This window comes from Sus scrofa, chromosome 17 (genome assembly GCF_000003025.6).
Source record: "Sus scrofa isolate TJ Tabasco breed Duroc chromosome 17, Sscrofa11.1, whole genome shotgun sequence".
Classification (NCBI taxonomy): domain Eukaryota; kingdom Metazoa; phylum Chordata; class Mammalia; order Artiodactyla; family Suidae; genus Sus; species Sus scrofa.
In genome coordinates, this window is record NC_010459.5 from 14,221,236 (window position 1) to 14,242,992 (window position 21,757).

Below are 21,757 nucleotides of genomic sequence, written 5' to 3' on the forward strand. Positions count from 1 at the left end.
TGTTCTTTCACCACAAGCCGGTGACTAGGAGTGATCTCATCAGTAACCAGAACTGCCGGGTCTCCCTTCTCAGTGTCCTTCAGATTCATGCTGAGTGCCAGCCGCTCCCTGCAGCCTGGTTGCCCCTGCTCATTCATTCCTCACACCATCGCTGGGGTGAGCTTTCTCTGCCTGGCACCTTCCTGTGGCCTCAGGTCCAGGTCGAGCTTGTTACTGAGGTCCCCCAGGCCGTCCCCTCTGACCCCATGCTGAGGCCCTGCCCTCTCGTAGCCCCCCCCCCCCATGACAAACTAAACCAAACCCATCACCTTCCCATATTTACCAAAGGAAAATTCCAAAAGCAGCCAACCCCCAGGAGCCCTCAAATGCAGCAAAACTGGGCCTCCATTTCCCTTTATGTGTCTTCTCGATTTTAACAAGAAAGCACATTTTTAGGGTCAAAAGCTCTTCCATCAGGAATTCCCTGATGGCCTGGAGGTTAAAGATATGGCGTTGTCACCTTTTTTTTTTTTGCTTTTTAGGGGTGTATCCACGGCATATGGAAGTTCCCATGCTAGGGGTCGAATCAGAGCTGTAGCCACCGGCCTACACCACAGCCACAGCAACGCCAGATCTGAGCCACATCTGCGACTCATGCCACAGCTCATAGCAATGCCAGATCCTTAACCCACTGAGTGAGACCAGGGATCGAACTCATGTCCTCATCAATACTAGTTGGGTTCATTACTGATGAGCCACAATGAGAACTCCCAGCATTGTCACCGTTGTGGTGCATGCAGATTTGATCCCTGGCCCAGGAACTTCTTCATGCTGCCGGATAGCATGAAGAAAAAAAAAAAAAAAAGTCCATCAGACTGAAACTAGGTGCATGGTAAATAATTCTTTTTTTTTAATTTTATTTATTTTTTATTTTTTGTCTTTTGTTGTTGTTGTTGTTGTTGTTGTTGTTGTTGCTGTTTCTTGGGCCGCTCCCGCGGCATATGGAGGTTCCCAGGCTAGGGGTCCAATCGGAGCTGTAGCCACCGGCCTACGCCAGAGCCACAGCAACGCGGGATCCGAGCCGCGTCTGCAACCTACACCACAGCTCATGGCAACGCCGGATCGTTAACCCACTGAGCAAGGGCAGGGACCGAACCCGCAACCTCATGGTTCCTAGTCGGATTCGTTAACCACTGCGCCACGACGGGAACTCCGGTAAATAATTCTGATATCCATTTGACTGGAGTAATTGAAGCCATTCATTTCTTTCTTTTTTCTTTTTCTTTCTTTCTTTCTTTTTTTTTTTTTTCTTTTTGTTGTTGTTGTTGTTGTTGCTATTTATTGGGCCGCTCCCGCAGCATATGGATGTTCCCAGGCTAGGGGTCGAATCGGAGCTGTAGCCACCGGCCTACGCCAGAGCCACAGCAACGCGGGATCTGAGCCGCGTCTGCAACCTACACCACAGCTCACAGCAACACCGGATCGTTAACCCACTGAGCAAGGGCAGGGATCGAACCCGCAACCTCATGGTTCCTAGTCGGATTCGTTAACCACTGCGCCACAACAGGAACTCCCTTTTTTTTTTTTTTTTTTTGCTTTTTAGGGCCGCACCCGTGGCATATGGAGCTACACCTGCCAGCCTACACCACAGCCACTGCAACCAGATTTGAGCTCTGTCTGCAACCTACACCACAGCTCATGCAACGCTGGATCCTTAACCCACTGAGTGAGGCCAGGGATCAAACCTGCAGCCTCATGGTTCTCAGTTGGATTTGTTTCTGCTGTACTATGACAGGAACTCCAAAGCCATTCATTTCTGTAACAGAGATGGGCCCTCTGATCTTGCCCATGTGTCCCAATTTCTCTGAGGTCAAAGAGCCTTAGAGGCAGTACATTCCAAGCCATTGGTTCTCAGACTTAGCCATACACTAGACTCGCTTGAGGGACTCTGAAAAATCTCAATGCCCAGGCAGCACCCCAGGCCAAATACATCAGAATCTCTGATGTGGGCCTCTTAAAAACATTTCCTGGGAGACTTTCAGCAAACAGCTCAGGTGGAGAAGCAGTGGTTGAAACTCCCCTCACTGAGTCCACCCCTCTCGGACTCCTCCTCCGCACGCACACTCGAATGTCCCCAGGGGAGAGGCTCAGGGTGTCCTGAGGTGAGCCTTCTGGTGAAATCACTGGAGTGTCATTCCACACCACAAGCCACGGTATAGAAAGGTGTGTGCCTCCTGGTACCTCCACTCAGTATTCATCCTGTCTGGCTTCTCGGACTGAGTCCGCATCCCTTTTGCTTTGACAAATGTCTATACATTTCTTTTTTCTTCTTCCTTTTTTTTTTTTTTTTTTTTTTGCTTTTTATGGCCACTCCCACAGCATGTGGAAGTTCCCAGGCTAGGGGTTGAATCAGAGCTGCAGCTGCCCACCTATACTACAGCCACAGAAATGCAGGATCTGAGCCACATCTGCGACCTACACCATAGCTCAAGGCAATGACAGATCCTTAACCCACTGAGTGAGACCAGGGTTCGAACCTGCATCCTCATGGATACTAGTTGAGTTTGTAACCCGCTGAGCCACAAGGGAAACTGCCTGTAATTCTTCTCATGTGCCCCCAGCTAGCTCCTCCCCTCACAACCCAGCCTTCTCTTCCCAAGCTCCTCATTCTGTTCTCCTCAATCCTTCCTCACAAGAGATGCCTTTCACCCCTTCGCTATGCTGACCAGTGTCTGGACACACACAAGCCTATCCTTTTTGAAATCCTCTATCATTGCCTCTGGTTGTGAATATGTGTGTATACTGGGGGAGGGGTGCCCAGGAAGGAGTCCTGTGAACTGAAGACCCTGAAGCTGCTCAAAGGGAGCTTTTTCCTCCTGTCATCTCAAGGGTCCCTATACTCCCTACCTACCAGGGTTGTCATGATTGTCGTCCTGAAGAGGAGCCAGGGAGGGACCCACATGGTGGATAAATTTGCAATCTCCCATGGATCTTTTGGTTACCAGAGTCCCAGGGACCTGGGGCACTTCCTGAAGGTGTAATTGTTTACCTTTTTATTTGAAATAATTTCAGACTTACCAGAAAATTTATAAGATAGTATAAAGAGGAGTTCCCACTGTGGCTCAGTGGTTAATGAACCCAACTAGGATCCATGAGGATGCAGGTTCAAACCCTGACTTGGCTCAGCGGGTTAAGGATCTGGTGTTGCTGTGAGCTGTGATGTATGTTGTAGACACGGCTGGCTCGGATCCTGTGTTGCTGTGGCTGTGGCGTAGGCCAGCAGCTACAGCTCTGATTCAACCTCTGGTCTGGGAACCTCCATATGCCTCGGGTGTGGCCCTAAAAATACAAAAGAAAAAAAAGGGTAGTATAAATAATTCTCTACTTTACCCCAACTCCCCAAATATTAACATTTTACTACATTTATTTAGTATCTCTACATGTGTGCACGTGTGCGCACACACACACACACTTTTTTTTGGTGGTACCCATGGTACACAGCAGTTCCTGGGCCAGGGATCAAACCCACCCCACAGCAGTGTCCTGAGTCACAGCAGTGTTCTGAGTCAAGGTAGTGACAGCACTGGATCTTTAACCACTAGGCTACCAGGGAACTCCCATACACACACTTTTAAAAATTGTTTGAATTGTTTGAAAGTTGTACACATCATGCCCCTTTACTATTACGTAAACTTATTCAGATTTCACCAATTATCCCAATCGTATTCTTCGTAGCAAAAGAATACATATAGTTTTGGCTGAGGCAATTTGAGGGGCTCTGCAGTGGCTTTGAGAACCAGAACTTCTCTTTCTGCCTCCCTACCTCATCAGATGAAACCTCTTGGGGTTTAGCTGAGTGCTGTGCCCTAGGTAAAACTTGGTACCCAGCACAATAGGGCAGTGCTGCCACATGTCCAGCAGAGGGCAGCAGGGGGACACTAGTGAGGCACAAGGCTTTGGAATGAGACACATCTGGGTGGAATCCTGGCCCAGCAGTCACTAGCTTTTTTTCTTTTTTTCCCTGTCTTTTTAGGGCCACACCCACATCATATGGAAGTTCCCAGGCTAGGGGTAGAATTGGAGCTGCAGCTGCTGGCCTACACCACAGCCACAGCAATGCTGGATCCTTAATCCACTGAGCAAGGCCAAGGATCGAACCCACATCCTCATGGATATTGGTTGGGTTCATTACTGCTGGAGCCATGACGGGAACTCCCAGCAATCACTAGCTTTGTGACCTTGAACAAAACACTCAACCTCTTGCTCAGCTTCCTCCTCTATAAAATGGAGATAAGTGAGAAAAATAGGCAAAACGCTTGCTCAGTAACAAACACCTACTGTCACTCATCAGAAATTTATTTGTTGGCGTTTCCTGATGGCCTAGCAGTTAAGGACTCAGTGTTGTCACTGCTGTAGCTTGAGTTACTCCTGTGGCTTGGGTTCAATCCTTGGCCTGGGAACTTCTGCATGCCATGGGCGCAGCCAAAAAAACATTTTTTGGCTTTTTTTTTTTTTTCCTATTTTAAGATTTTTATTTTTTCTGTTATAGTTGACTTTTGTATTTGTAATATTATTATCTGAGAAGTGAATTTCTAGGGAAGGCAGGGGGAGGAACTGGCGCCAAGAATCCATTGAAGACAGGGGCAGGCGGGCTGCTGAAGCTGGGGCACAGGGAAGGGTGCACCCTTGGGAAGGAAGGAGATGGGGGCTGAAGTTATATAATTGTTCCTGAGTCTTCTTACCTCAGGGACTAGGAACTAAATTTCATCCCGGGAGAGTATGCATTGAGGTGCAGCAGAAATGAATCTGACTAGTAACCGTGAGGATGCGGGTTCCATCCCTGGACTCGCTCGGGGGGTTAAGGATCCAGTGTCGCCATGAGCTGTGTTGTTGGTTGAAGATGTGGCTCAGATCCAACGTGGCTGTGGCTGTGGCTATGGACGGCAGCTGCAGCTCCGATTCGACCCCTAGCCTGGGAACATCCATATGCCACGGGTGCAGCCTTAAAAAGCAAAAAAAAAAAAAAGAAAAAAAAAAGAAAAAAGAAAATTGTCCTGAAAGGGGCTGAATCTGGTGCTGGAATCCCCTTCCACCGCCACTTTATCAAACCCAAGAAGGAGAGATGGTTTGTCATCTTTGACATTTTAATTGGGAGAGCCCCTGAGTTTGACTCCTGACTCTTATCATTTACTGGCTGTGTGACTTTGTGGCTTTGGGCAAGTTCCTTAACCTTTCTGTGCTTCAGTTGCCTCATCCATGAAGTGGGGGTAGTAATAGTGCCCACCCCACAGTATTGCGAGGATAAAATGAGTTAGTACTTGTAAAGAACTTAGATTATTAGCTTCTGGCACATAGTACATTTTCACAAGTATTGGCTGTTATTTCAGTATTCCTTCCCTCTTTTCTTCCTGGTCAGTGGGCCTGGCCTTTTGATAGCATCCCCAAGATGGCTCACTGTGGGGGGCGGGTAGGTTACTCTTGGGTCTGGACCTGCCTGCTCTGAGCACATCTGTTGTACATAAGCAGCTGCTCATGACAGCGAAGAAAGTAAAGAGCCAAAGTACATGACTAAATAGGTTGATCCCACTAGGGCATTATAAGTAGGGGAAAAAGAAGTATGGGAGACCCCTGTAAGTTAATGATCACTCAACAAAGCAGGTTTGCTCGGCCACAAAACCATACAACCGAAGCATTGGGACATGCCCCCAAACCAACAAAATAATGTTGGAATGAGACCCACATCCTGCCCAGTAAGGCCAGTAAGTTAATGATTCCTAGGATATGTTTTTCTGCACACACTACACACAAAACTATAGTGAATACAGTGACATTATACTGAAACTTCAGATGATTTTTGCTCATTTCCATTGCATCATGACAGTCCAAGCTGATCATGTAGGGACAAGAAGACCTCCTGGCCCGACATGGAGGAGGGGCTGATGATGGAAGTTTGACATCTACTCACGAATGAGGAAGAAGGTGGCCTTCTCCCAATCCCTGCTTTTCCTTTGCTTATAAAGCTGTAGCCTGCTGAGTTCTCCAGGGAGCACACCCTGACACATCTGCTTATATTGCTCACAAGCATCCTATGTGAATAAGTCCTTTCCTGCCACTGACTTTCACTGAATTCTTTCTGCACCAAGACAGAAGAACCTATGCGGACTAAGTCCCAAAAAATCCTGCAGTTTCACTCTCACTGAACTCTCCATAACCATCACTCAACTTTGCAGAATTTTCACCCAACCAAGGGCCCTCTACCTGTCTGTTACCTTTTGTTGCAAACATACCAGGGAGCAAGAGAGATATAAAAAAACCCAACTGGGTCTGGAGTTCCCTGTGGTTAAGGATCTGGCATTGTCACTGCTGTTGCTTGGGTCACTACTGTGGTGCCCTAATCTTAGCACTAACGATATGAATTCCATTACCAATACCAAACCCTCTAATCGACATAAACTTAGGAGTATTATTCATACTAGCTATATCAAGTCTAGCAGTGTATTCCATCCTATGATCAGAATGAGCATCCAATTCAAAATATGCACTCATCGGAGCCCTACGAGCGGTAGCCCAAACAATTTCATATGAAGTAACACTAGCAATTATCTTATTATCAGTACTTCTAACAAATGGATCCTACACTCTATCCACCCTAATCACAACACAAGAACGAATCTGAATAATCTTCACATCCTGACCCCTAGCCATGATATGATTTACCTCGACCCTAGCAGAAACCAACTGAAGCCCCATTTGACCTTACAGAAGGAGAATCCAAACTCGTTATCTGGCTTCAACGTAGAATACACAGCTGGACCTTTTGCCATATTCTATAGCAGAGTAACTCCAACATCGTTATAATAAATGCATTCACAGCAATCCTATTCTTAGGAGCATTCCACAACCTAACACATCAGAACTATGTACAATCAACTTCGTCCTAAAAACACTCGTGCTGGAGTTCCCGTCGTGGCGCAGTGGTTAAGGAATCCGACTAGGATCCATGAGGTTGCGGGTTCGGTCCCTGGCCTTGCTCAGTGGGTTAAGGATCCGGCGTTGCCGTGAGCTGTGGTGTAGGTTGCAGACGCGGCAACCGAGTTGCTGTGGCTCTGGCGTAGGCCGGCGGCTACAGCTCCGATTGGACCCCTAGCCTGGGAACCTCCATATGCTGTGGGAGTGGCCCAAGAAATAGCAAAAAAAAAAAAAAAAAAAAAAAAAAAGATGATCATCCCAACAATAATAGTATTACCCCTCACATGAAGATCAAAACACAACATGATCTGAATCAACCTAACAACATACAGCCTCCTAACTAGCCTAATCAGCCCATCCCTACTCAATCAGTTAAACAACAATATTTTCAACCTCTCCCTGACATTTTTCTCCGACTGGCTGTCAGCACCCCTACTAGTCCTAACTGCATGGCTACTTCCTCTTACGCCTCTTAGCCAGCCAATCACACCTAGCAAAAGAGACATCAACCCGAAAAAAACTATAATACTAGTGCTACTGCCACTATTCTTAGTAATAACCTTTCCTGCCACCAAACTAATCTTATTTACACCCTATTTGAAGCAACATTAGTACCCACACTAATTATCATCACACGCTGAGGAAGCCAAACAGAATGACTTAACGCAGGATTATACTTTCTGTTCTACATGCTAGCAGGATCCCTCCCACTTCTAGTAACGTTAGTTTATATCCAAAACACCATGGGCTCACTAAACTTCTTAATCATACATTAACTGAATTCACGCACTGCCTAACACCTGATCAAATATCTTCATATGATTAGCATGTATTATAGCCTTCATAGTAAAAATACCACTATACGGACTTCATCTTTGATTACCCAAAGCCCATGTGGAAGCCCGTATCGCAGGCTCAATAGTACTTGCAGCCGTCCTATTAAAACTTGGAGGCTACGGCATACTGCAGGTGACTGCCATTCTCAACCCACTAACAAGCTTCATAGCCTACCCATTTTTAACACTCTCCCTGTGGGGCATAATCATAACCAGCTCAATCTTCTTAGGCCAAATCAACCTGAAATCCCCAATCACTCACTCATCAGTAAGTCATATAGCACTTGTAATTGTAGCAAGCCTAATCCAAACCCCATGAAGCTTTATAGAGGCAACAGCCCTAATAATTGCCCACGGCTTAACATTGTCTATACCATTCTGCTTCGCAAACACCAACTACGAGCACGTACATAGTCGAACCATGATCCTAGCCCGGGGCCTACAGACATTTCTACCACTTACGGCAACATGATGATTAATAGCAAGCAAGCCTCGCAAACCTAGCTCTACCCCCAACCATTAACCTAATTGGAGAACTCTTCATCATCACAGCATCATTCTCCTGATCTAATATCACCATCATCCTCATAGGACTCAGTATGCTAATCACAGTTCTATACTCTCTGTATATGCTAATTACAACCCAACGAGGAAAGTATACACACTTTCAATATACAATAACATCAATATATCAATAACATCAAACCATCCTTCACACGAGAAAATGCTCTTATAGCCCTCCACCTCCTATCACTATTGCTACTAACCCTGAACCCTAAGACGATTTTAGGGCCCCTATATTGTAGATAGTTTAAGACAATCCAATGATTGTGAATCTAGTAACAGAAAACGAAATATTCTTATATACTGAAAAAGTATGCAAGAACTGCTAACTCAGGCCTCCACATCTAACAATGCGGCTTTTTCAACTTCTAAAGGATAGCAGTTATCCGTTGGTCTTAGGAGCCAAAGAAGTGGTGCAACTCCAAATAAAAGTAATAAACCTATATGCCTCACTCACACTAACCACACTAGCTATTCCCACAATACCAATCATAATATACATCTCTAACATCTACAAAACCAACCAATATCCCCATTATGTAAAAACCAACATATCCTACGCCTTCACTATTAGCCTAATCCCAATATTAATATTCATCCACACAGGTCAAGAAATAATCATCTCAAACTGACACTGAATGACCCTCCAGACTGTAGAACTGTCACTTTGCTTCAAGATAGATGACTTCTCAATAATATGCATTCCAGTAGCATTATTTGTCACATGGTCGATCATAGAATTCTCCATATGATATATACACTCAGACCCTTTTATTAACCGATTCTTCAAGTACCTACTATTATTCGTCATTACTATAATAATCCTCGTCACCGCTAACAATTTATTCCAACTTTTCATTGGCTGGAAGCGGGTAGGAATTATATCCTTCCTACTAATCGGATGGTGGCACGGACCAACAGATGCCAACACAGCCGCACTACAGGCAATCCTCTATAACCGTATCAGAGACATCGGATTTGTCCTATCAATAGCATGATTTCTGTCCCACTCAAATGCATGAGACGTCCAACAAATCTTCATACTAAACAGTAACTGCCCAGACATACCACTAATAGGGTTACTCCTAGCTGCAGCAGGAAAATCAGCCCAATTTGGACTACACCCATGACTGCCTTCAGCAACAGAGGGTCCCACCCCAGTATCAGCATTACTCCACCCAAACACAATAGTGGTAGCAGGTGTATTCCTACTAATTTGCTTTTACCCCCTACTAGAAAACAGCAAACTTATCCAAACAATGACACTATGCCTAGGGGCCACTACTACCCTTTTCATAGCACTATGCGCCCTTACCCAAAACGATATAAAAAAAATTGTAGCTTTCTCAACTTCAAGCCAACTGGGCCTAATAATAGTAACAATTGGCATCAACCAGCCCTATCTAGCATTCTTCCATATCTGCACACATGCATTCTCTAAAGCCAAATTGTTCATGTGCTCCGGATCCATTATCCACAGCCTCAACGATGAGCAAGACATCCGAGAGATGGGCAGACTGTACAAAGCAATGCCATTTACTACAATAGCACTAATTGTTGGAAACCTAGCATTAACAGGAATACCCTATCTCACAGGATTTTACTCAAAAGACCTAATTATTGAAACAGCAAATACATCGTATACAAACGCCTGAGCCCTACTAATGACACTCGTTGCCACATCCCTAACAGCTGTCTATAGCACCCAAATCATTTTCTTCGCACTTCTAGGACAACCACGTTTCTCACCCTTAGTCCTAATTAACGAAAATAACCCCTATTAATTAACTCCATTAAATACCTCCTAGTTGGAAGCGTCCTGGCCGGCTTCCTTATCTCCAACAATATCCCACCGATAACAGTACCACACATAACAATACCCTATTACCTAAAACTAACAGCCTTAATTGTAACTATTATGGGCTTTATGCTGGCACTCGAACTAAACAACACTACACGTACTCAAAATTCAAGTATTCATCACAGTCATAGAAATTCTCCAATATACTGGGCTATTACCCCTCTGTCATACACCACCTACCAACATACTTAAACCTCTCAGCAAGCCAAAAATCTGCATCATCACTCCTAGACTTAATTTGATTAGAAACCATTCTACCAGGGAGTTCCTGTCGTGGCGCAGTGGTTAACGAATCCCACTAGGAACCATGAGGTTGTGGGTTCGGTCCCTGCCCTTGCTCAGTGGGTTAACGATCCGGCGTTGCCGTGAGCTGTGGTGTAGGTTGCAGACGCAGCTCGGATCCCGCGTTGCTGTGGCTCTGGCATAGGCCGGTGCCCCGATTCAACCCCTAGCCTGGGAACCTCCATATGCCGCGGGAGCGGCCCAAGGAATAGCAACAACAACAACAAAAAGACAAAAGACAAAAAAAAAAAAAAAAAACCATTCTACCAAAAACAACCTCCCACGTTCAAATAAAAATATCAACTATAGTATCCGACCAAAAAGGTCTAATCAAACTATGCTTTCTCTCATTCCTCATCACCATTATAACTGGTACAACACTATTTAATTACCACGAGTAATCTCCATAATAACAACAACCCCAATGAGTAATGATCGCCCAGTAACAATAACTAATCAAGTACCGTAACTATATAAAGCAGCAGTCCCCAAAGCTTCCTCACTAAAAAACCCAGAATCACCAGTATCATAAATCACCCAATCCCCAAGTCCATTAAACTTGAAAACAATCTCCACTTCCTCTTCCTTTAAAGCATAACAAACCATACAAAATTCTATCATCAAGACAGAAACAAACACCCCCAAAACAGTTTTGTCAGAAAGTCAAACCTCAAGGTACATCTCAGTAGCCATAGCAGTTGCATACCCAAATACCACTAACATACCTCCCAGATAAATTAAAAAGACCATTAAACCCAAGAAAGACCCATCAAAATTCAAAACAATACCGCAACCAACTCCACCCCTCACAATTAATCCAAGACCCCCATAAATAGAAGGTTTTGAGGAAAATCCAACAAAACTAAAACAAAAGTAGTGCTTAAAATAAATGCAATGTATATTGTCATTATTCTCACATGGAATCTAACCACGACCAACGACATGAAAAATCCTCGTTGTACTTCAACTGCAAGAACACTAATGACCAACATCCGAAAATCACGCCCACTAATAAAAATGATCAACAATGCATTCATTGACCTTCCAGCCCCATCAAACGTCTCATCATGATGAAACTTCGGCTCCCACCTAGGCAGCTGCCTAATCTTAACAAATCCTAACAGGCCTATTCCCAGCAATACACTACACATCAGATACAACAGCTGCCTTTTCATCAGTAACACATATCTGCCGAGACGTGAATTACGGATGAATCATCCGCTACCTACACGCAAACGGAGCATCAATATTCTTCATCTGCCTATTCATTCATGTAGGGCGAGGCCTATACTATGGATCCTACATGTTTGTAGAGAGACGAAATGTCAGAGTCATCCTACTATTTACAGTCATAGCAACAGCTTTTATAGGCTATGTACTACCCTGAGGACAAATACCATTTGGAGGAGCAACAGTCATCACAAACTTACTCTCAGCAATCCCATACATCCGAACAGACCTTGTGGAATGAATCTGAGGAGGCTTCTCCATTGACAAAGTAACCCTCACATGATTCTTTGCCTTCCACTTTATTCTACCCTTCATCATCACTGCCCTTGCAGCCGTACCCTTACTATTCCTCCATGAGACCGGATCTAACAATCCCACAGGAATCTCGTCCGATACAGATAAAATCCCATTCCATCCATACCACATCATTAAAGACATCCTAGGAGCTTTATTCCTAAGTCTAGTCCTACAGATTCTAGTACTATTCTCACCAGATTTACTAGGAGACCCTGACAACTATACCCCAGCAAGCCCACTAAATACACCATCCCATATTAAACCAGAATGATACTTCCTGGTTGCCTCTGCAATCCTATGCTCAATTTCTAATAAACTAGGAGGCGTACTAGCTCCAGTATCCTCAATCCTCATCCTAGTACTCGTGCCCATACTACACACACCCAAACAACGAAGCATAACATTCCGACCACTGAGCCAATGTCCATTCTGAATACTAGTAGGGGACCTCCTCACAGTAACGTGAATTGGAGACAACCTGTAGAACACCCCTTCATCATTATCCGACAACTAGCACCAATTCTATACTTTCTAATTATTCTAGTACGCACGCCAGCAACCAGCATCATTGAAAACAACCTCCTAAAATGAAGAGTCTTTGTAGTACATCAAATACTCCGGTCTTGTAAACCAGAAAAGGAGGACACCACCTCCCTAAGACGCAAGGAAGGAGACTAACTCCACCATCAGCACCCAAAGCTGAAATTCCAATTAAACTATTCCCTGGTCAAGCCATGCCACTATCAATTATAACAACCTAATATTGTATATCAACCAAAACACCAAGTACCTTCCTACTATCTCCAAAACAAGTTTATAAAAACTTTCCACGCCAAACATGCAGACATCCGACCCCAAAAGCACGGCTCACCAAAATGAAACCATCCACACAATAATGTACTTATCACTCCCACACACCATGTGCAACTACACAATCTTATGCCCACCCACACCCCCATATATTTAATACACCCTCTGTATGTCGTGCATTAATTGCATGGGGACCTTCTGAAACAAGCTGTCATGGGGGTAGGTGTGTAGATGGCCCAGTGTGAAGACCTTAGCCTGGGGACCAGGAGACGTGGGTTCTAGAGCACAGTCCACCACCAACCATTCTATGACTTTGCACAGGAGAGTTTGCCTTTCTGGACCCAATTTCCCTATGAAGAAATTCAAATATCACACGTGGATTTAGTTTCAGCATGCAATCAGGGCAGAAGTATTTGGCATTTATCCAATCTGTACCCAGGTAGGGGTATGTGTGTGTGTGTGTGTGCGCGTGTGTGTGTGTGTGTGTGTGTGTGTGTGTGTGTGTGTGTTTGGCCATGTCCACACCATGTGGATGTTTCCGCCAGGGATCAAACCTGCCCCACAGCAGCGATCTGAGCCACTGCAGTCACACCGATGGATCCTTAACCTGCCGAGCCACATGGGAACTCCTGTGTGTGCATGTTTTGAGGAACAGATGAGAGATTCCCAAACTGCCCCAGATAATGCTCTTTAATAGGCCATGCTTTTTTGATTTTGTAGTTTGGAAATGACCCCAGTACGGACAGAGACAGTGGAAGGATGAGGAGCAGATAGAGGCCCTGCTCCATTTCTGTCTCAGTTTACCTCTTTCAGAATAACCCCATCCCCATCCCTCCTGGTTCCCTGGAGAAAACAGAAGTTCTTTCTTATGTTCTTAGAATAGAGCAGGTTGGCAACAAAATAAAACAAAACGAAATAAAAAAACAAAGGCACCATGGCTGACTGTTGGGTTGAGTTTGAAAAGGTCTGGCCAGGGGAGCCTAGTGCCCACTGAGCCTGGGGCTCAAGTTGCCCCATCAGGAAGGCTGCTTCCAACAGCTCTGGCTATTCATTCATTCAGTCTTGTTCTGAAGCATAAGGCAAAGATGAGGGGCAGATCTATACAGAATCCACAGGGAAGCTGGAGAAAGGACAGAAATCAGAGGAGAGGAAAGTGCTTCCTTTCAACTGTTGCTTTTATCCCTCCCTCTCATGTCACAGACATTCGGCAGGACGGACAGAGAACTGAGAGGAGCTGGAGGAAGCCTGTGCCAGGGCTGGAAAACCAACCAGCTCATCCTCAGAACTGCCTGGGGGACCAAGCAACAGCATCAGGAGGGTCGGGATGTCTGTCGCCCTTAAGTGGAGCAGTAATGGCTCTTGGTTCCAGGAGAGAAGCCAGGGTATGGTGTGGACATTGCTGTACTGCCCAGACCCTGAGACCCCTCTGCCCAGTTCCCATGAGCACCCTTAGCTGCTATGGGGTTTGCTGCCAACACTGGCACCTATGCCCTTTGAAGATTGTCTTGGGTGGTGGAGTTGCCTTGTCCAAAAGAGATCTAGAGGGGCCTGGGTTTTTTTTTTTGCCCTTTCCCCAAACTCTTCCCTTCCTTGCCAAGGACAGGTGTGGGAGGACAGAGGCTCAGCTCCCAGCGTGGACAGAGTCTGAGGGTGTTATCACCCATGGGATCAGGCTGAGCCTGGGGCTCCACCTGACATGTCCCCTTACTTGGCCTCTTCCTCTTCCATATCCTGCTTCCCTCACTCTTACTTGTTTCCCCTTAATTAATTATGTAATTTATTAAGGAACTCAAGACCACCAGAGAACTCCAAGGAAATCCCTATTTTTTTTTCTTTTTAGGGCTGCACCTGTGGTATATATGCATATTCCCTGGGCCAGGAGTCAAATTAGAGCTGCAGTTTCCAGCCTACGATACAGCCAGGGCAACACCGGATCTGAGCTGAGTTGGTGAACTACGCCGCAGCTTGCAGCAAAGCCAGATCCTTAACCCACTGAGCAAGGCCAGGGATTGATCCTGTTGGTTTTTTTTTGTGTCTTTAGGGCTGAATCTTGCCTATATGGAAGTTCCCAGGACAGGGGTCTAATTGGTGCTACAGCTGCTGGCCACAGCCACAGCCACATTCACAGCAATGCCAGATGGGAGCCGCATCTGAGACCCACACCACAGCTTATGGCAATGCCAGATTCTTAATCTAGTCTGCAAGGCCAGGGATTGAACCTACATCCTCTTGGATACTAGTTGGGTTCATTTCCACTGAGCCACAACAGGAACTCCAGAACTCACTATTTTTTTTTTTTTTTTGTCTTTTTGTCTTTCGTCTTTTTTGTTGTTGTTGTTGCTATTTCTTGGGCCGCTGCCGCGGCATATGGAAGTTCCCAGGCTAGGGGTTGAATCGGAGCTGTAGCCACCAGCCTACGCCAGAGCCACAGCAACGCAGGATCCGAGCCGCGTCTGCAACCTACACCACAGTTCACGGCAACGCCGGATCGTTAACCCACTGAGCAAGGGCAGGGACTGAACCCACAACCTCATGGTTCCTAGTCGGATTCGTTAACCACTGCGCCACGACGGGAACTCCAAGAACTCACTGTTTTTTAATCAACTACTTACACCGGAACTCTGGTCTTGGGGTCGGATTCTGATCTGATTACAATAATGGGGCAACTCAGAGTTTGAAGCCCAAGAGGACATTCTAGTTAACACTTCAGGTTCTCGGGAAGGAAGATAATCAGAGGCACATCAGCTTCAACCAGCCATGACCCCTAAAGAGAATTATCATTTAGTAAAGACCCCAGACCTCTCATGGAGGAAGAGGGGCAGATGCCAGGAGCAGGGTCTCCTAGCAGTCTGCATCACAATCTCTCATAGTTGTGTCTTCACTGGGGGTGGGTCTTTGAAGTAATTTATATGGGAGACTTTTGATTTCCTGCTTAATAGCATGTGCTTTATACCCAGACAGATCTGAGTTCCTGCCCCATTTCTGAATCCTCACTAGCAGTACGACCTGGGGCAAGTTATTCAACCTCTCTGAGCCTTAGTTACCTCATCTATGAAACAGGACTAATAGCGATTCATCCCTCAGAGTGTAGGTGAAGGGTTAAATGAGCTAATGTGTGTGCCTGCCTGCTGGGGGTGAGTGTGTTAGTTCCGGACCCTGAGTCTCAGCGTTAACATAAGATAGAAGACCTCGCCTTCCGTCTTATCAGGATGTTGTTTCAAGGTAGGTTATGCCAACTGCTAAATAATTCAGCCAGCCATGAGTTTTAGAAGAGTTGTTATGGCAACCACATTTTTAAAGTCACTAAAAGCTGGCAAAGAACATGAAATTGGGACTAGGTGACAACAAAAAGGGATGGATGACATAAATAAACCTAGAAAGAAAGGAGAGGAAGGCACTAAAAATACGAGATGCAGGGAGGGAAACACGTTCGTACTCAGGGCAGGATAGTTTTTTGTTTTTGTTTTTGTTTTTTGTCTTTTTGCCATTTCTAGAGCCGTTCCCATGGCATATGGAGCTTCCCAGGCTAGGGGTCTAATCGGAGCTGTAGCTGCCAGCCTATGCCAGAGCCACAGCAGCGCAGGATCCGAGCCGCGTCTGCAACCTACACCACAGCTCACGGCAACACTGGATCCTTAACCCCCTGAGCAAGGCCAGGGATCGAACCTGGTCCTCATGGATACTAGCCAGATTTACTTCCACTGAGACACAATGGGAACTCCCTGGCTTGAACTTTTTAGTCCTGTGGCCTTCCTCCCTTTTGCTTCTGTCCCACCTGCCCGCGTCTCCAAGGGCAGCTTCCTGAGGGGACACGTGCCTCCCTTGTTCTCTGTCCATAAGTTCCCAGTAACTCCTAGCATCAGAGAAGTGCCAGGTTTCCATCACCCAGGAGTGGGTCTCACTCACAGCTGAGTAGTTGGAACAGCACTGTGGGAACTGTGCCGCCTTGGCTATTGTCAAGTGGACATCTCGCGAAGGACTAAAGAGAAACCCCCTGTAAGGAGGCAAGGAGAGCCCAAGTCTGAAGCTGTCATGGTTGCAGAAGAAATGAAGGGTCTGCTTGTACTCTTTGCCCACTCCGATTCTCTTTCTGGCCTTCTCTGCCCTTCTCTGACCTGCTCTGTGCTTGGAGACTGACCCTATGGATGGCAATTTTGGGATCATAGGCAGCTGGATTCTGTTTTTCATGGACAGCCTCTTTTCTATATAGTATCAATCGTCATTATTCTCAGATTTTCATTTGTGAATTATCCTAAATGCTAAATTTGTGTGTGTGTGTGTGTGTGTGTGTGTGTGTGTGTGTGTGTGTGTCTTTTTAGGGCTGCACCCGCAGCATATGGAGGTTTCAAGGCTAGGGGTCCAATTCAGTCTAAGGTAGGATTTTCTCATAACCTTTGACCTCTTTCTGTGGCAACAACCCCACACTGTTGATGTACAAATCAGGGACAGAGATCGAGCCTTGACTGATTGAGGAGCTGAGCACATCAGTGCTGTTTGCGGTCTGACCCCTTGGACTCTGCCTTGGTCCCTCTGCTTTTATTGCTCTCCCTAAACTTGACCTCTATCCTGCCTTAAGTGGCAGTATTTTCTGTCCTTTTCTGGACAGCCTGTTACACACCTTTCAGATGCTGTCCTCACCATGTGTACTGGAGTATAAATATCCAGCCAGAGTCATGTAATTTGGGGAGGACCAAAGTTCTCTTGATTATTCAGGCTCAAAGAAAGTAGTGGAATTGGTATCTTGGTGTACTAGTTTCCTGTTATTGTTATAAAAAATCAACACAAACTTAGTAGCTTAAAACAGCACAAATGTATTCTCTTCGAATTTTGGAGATCAGAAGTCTGAAAAGAATTTGTGAGGCTAAAATCAAGGGGTCAGCAGGATTGCATTCCTTCTGGAGACTCTAGGGGAGCATTTGTTTTGCTGTCTTTTTCCAACTTTTGGAAGATGTCTGCATTCCTTGGCTTGTAGCTCCTTCATCTTCAAAGCACATCTTGCCAACCTCTGCTTTCGTCATCACATCTCCTTTTTCTGACTTTGTCCTCCTTGTCTTCCTCTTATAAGGATGCTTGTGATTATTTTGGGCCCACCCCCCAAAATATGAAATTAGCTCCTCATCTCAAAATGTTTAACGTAATCACTCCAAGTTCCTTCTGCCATAAGATTACACATTGACAGGTGCTGGGGATTAGGATGTGGACATATTTAGGGGGGTCATTATTCAGCGTGCCACGCTGGGGGAATAGAAGGTTCATTCAGAGCTACTTCACTGGGTTTCTAAACCCAATGTTAGGAGATATTTTTAGATAAACTCCTGCTTGGAGCCTTTACCCAATGTTAGGAGATATTTTTAGCTAAACTCCTGCTTGGAGCAAAGGCTCAGGTGGAGTAATCTGAGAACCAGCAATATCAACACCATGTGTTTCTATGACGCTATAATAACCATGGGCAGAAGCTGGGGTCACCCCTTAATTAAGAGATGCTCAGAGATCTGGAAAGCAGTGGCAAACAAAAATGCTATTGTGAAAATAGTATAGCTGTGCATGGCAGCGCTTTCCTGGGTCCGCTATGGACCTCCCAATTTTCTGCTTTTTTCCTTTTTTTTTTTTTTTTTTTTGTCTTTTTGCTATTTCTTGGGCCGCTCCTGCGGCATATGGAGGTTCCCAGGCTAAGGGTCGAATCGGAGCCATAGCCTCCGGCCTATGCCAGAGCCACAGCAACACGGGGTCCGAGCCGCGTCTGCAACCTACACCACAGCTCACGGCAACGCCGGATCGTTAACCCACTGAGCAAGGGCAGGGACCGAACCCGCAACCTCATGGTTCCTAGTCGGATTCGTTAACCACTGCGCCACGACGGGAACTCCTGCTTTTTTCCCTTGACACAGCCACAACTCTCCACAGACGGTAGATGGCGGTGATGGTAATGAGGAGGAAGAGAAAGTGGAGAACTAATTTCCAGAGTTCACAGCTGCCTCTACATGATACAATAACCATTTGCTGACATAACATTAAAGTGCGGGACTTCAGGCGTACAATCTGAGTACATCACAACAGGCTTGAAGCCTTTTGTGAACTTCTCTTAGCTAATGTAGCTCAAACAATGAGCTTGAAGGAAAAGAGATTCATCCAAGAGTGTCCTGTACACTCCATCTTCCATTCAGTGGTCCAGCCTGTAACAATGTTGCCTTCTCTAGTTTCAGTCAAGTAAAGGATAAAACCTTTAGCTTAACACAGATACTTTAATCAATATTCTTCCAACCAGGTATCAATCTACTTCATCAAAATATCAAAGTATTGAAAGTTTAACCGAGACACAGAAAAGATAGAGCCTTGACATTCATGAAGGATTCATCCTCGACTTTTGGAAATAACCAATTATATAATCAACGCTGCAGCATATAATTTCTTGCATGAAATGCATTTTTTCCCACGGGCTGGAGCATTTGCTGAAAGCATTGGGAATCACTTTTTCTGTCTCGATAAAACTTCTATTCAATTCATTCATGGGTTGGAATAAGCAAGCATGTCATTATATTCTTTAAATTTATCCAAACTTCTACTCTCTGGTTAAGAACTATCATTTTCTTAAAGGATCCTTAACTTCTCACCTAATAATATTTTTGTTTCTTTCTTCACTTTTAACACTAGCACCAGCTTCCACCACCAAAAAACCATTGGTTTTCTTTTTTTCTTTTTGCCTTTTCTTGAGCCGCTCCCACGGCATATGGAGGTTCCCAGGCTAGGGGTCTAATCGGAGCTGTAGCTGCCGGTCTACACAATGTGCGATCCGAGCCATGTCTGTGACCTACGCCACAGCTCATGGCAACTCAGGATCCTAAACTCACTGAGCAGGCCAGGGATTGAACCCGCAACCTCCTGGTTCCTAGTCGGATTCGTTAACCACTGAGCCAGGACAGGAACTCCTACCATTGGTTTTCTTTTAGGGGCTATATATAAGTTTTTAAGGGGTACATACATTTTTAAACTGAGAGATAATAGTCTCTCATTATTTGAGAGCAACTAGTGATGCAATGTTGAGTAAAGAACAAGAAAGTCCATTGAGATGCAGCTGCCATGTGATTGGCTAGGCCTCGTCACTAGTGTCCAAGATGGGAAATTGGACCTCGAAAATAACAAACGATCTCATCATGAGTCTTTGCGATTGTTCATAAAGTCGCAAGTATCAAAGCTGCCAATATTAAGGGCTACATATTCTATATCAACTGTATTTTCCTGCAGTATCCATGTCAAAGACATACTGGTTTCTCCTTATTGTTTTGAGCCCTATTGCAGAATATCTGGATCTGGCTCCTGTATGACAATGCCAATTTTTTGTTTTTGTCTTGTTTTTTAAAGGCCGCACCTGCAGCATATGGAGGTTTCCAAGCCAGGGGCCAAATAGGAGCTGCAGCTGCCCGCCTATGCCACAGCCATAGCAATGCCAGATCTGAGCTGAGTCTGCGACCTACACTGTAGCTCACGACAACACAGGATCCCTAACCCCACTGAGCGAGACCAGGGATTGAACCTATGTCCTCATGGATACTAGTCTGATTTGTTTCTGCTGAGCCACTACCGGAACTCCCGACAACGCCCATCTTTAATCACACGTTTCAAGTGCGACAATTTCTTTTCCTCTTTTCTCCCCATCCCAGCCCCCAATCTTCTCTTTCTTCATTGTGGTTATATGTGCAGTGTTGGCTGACGCTACACTTGGGTGTACAGGGAGAATGTAACTTCTTGATGATTATCATTGATCAAAGCTTCGTGGGCCCCTGGAGCATTGGAAGATGGAGAAGCAAACTTAAACATAGCTTTTTTTTTTTTTTTTTTTTTTTTTTTTTGGTCTTTTTGCCTTTTCTTGAGCCACTCCCTCAGCATATGGAGGAGGTTCCCAGGCTAGGGGTCTAATTGACGCTGTAGTCACCGGCCTACACCAGAGCCACAGCAACGTGGGATCTGAGCTGCGTCTGCGACCTGCACCACAGCTCACGGCAACGCCGGATCCTTAACCCACTGAGCAAGCCAGGGATCGAACCCACAATCTCGTGGTTCCTATTCGGACTCATTAACCACTGAGCCACGACGAGAACTCCTCAATACATAATAGTATATATAAATGTTTATATATCTCAGCACGTTAAAAGTATTTTAAGCTTAGCATTAATTAGTTTTAAAAAAATGGTAGGGAGTTCCCATTGTGGCTCAGCGGTAATGAACCTGACCAGTATGTATGTATTGATCCCTGGCCTCACTCAGTGGGTTAAGGATCCAGCATTGCCATGAGTTGTGGTTTAGGTTACAGACACAGGCAGCTCAGATCCCACATTGCTGTGGCTGTGGCATAATTTGGCAGCTGTAGCTCCAATTCAGCACCTAGACTGGGAACTTCCATATGCTGAGGGTGCAGCCCCGAAAACAAAAAACAAAAAACAAAAAAAAAAGGGTAAACACAGAGCAATTAATTTATTACTTTAACACTAGTTAGGTGAATTAACAATTTCCATGCAAACAGTAGTTTTCATTAAACAAGCAAGATGATTTTAAAATGAAGGGGTATGGTACTGGCACAAAAACAGAAATATAGATCAGTGGAACAGCATAGAAAGCCTAAAAATAAATCCACATGCATACGGTCAATTAATCTATGACAAAGGGGACAAGAATATACAATGGAGAAGTCATTCTCTTCAATAAGGGGTTCTGGGAAAACTGTACAGCTACATGTAAAAGGATGAAATTGGAACACTCTAAAGTCATACACAAAAATAGACTCAAAATGGATTAAAGACCTGAACATAAGATCAGATACTATAAAACTCTTAGAAGAGAACATAGGCAGAACACTCTTTGACATAAATTGCAGCAATATCTTTTTTGATCCATCTCCTTATGAAAATAAACAAAAATAAACATATGGGACCTA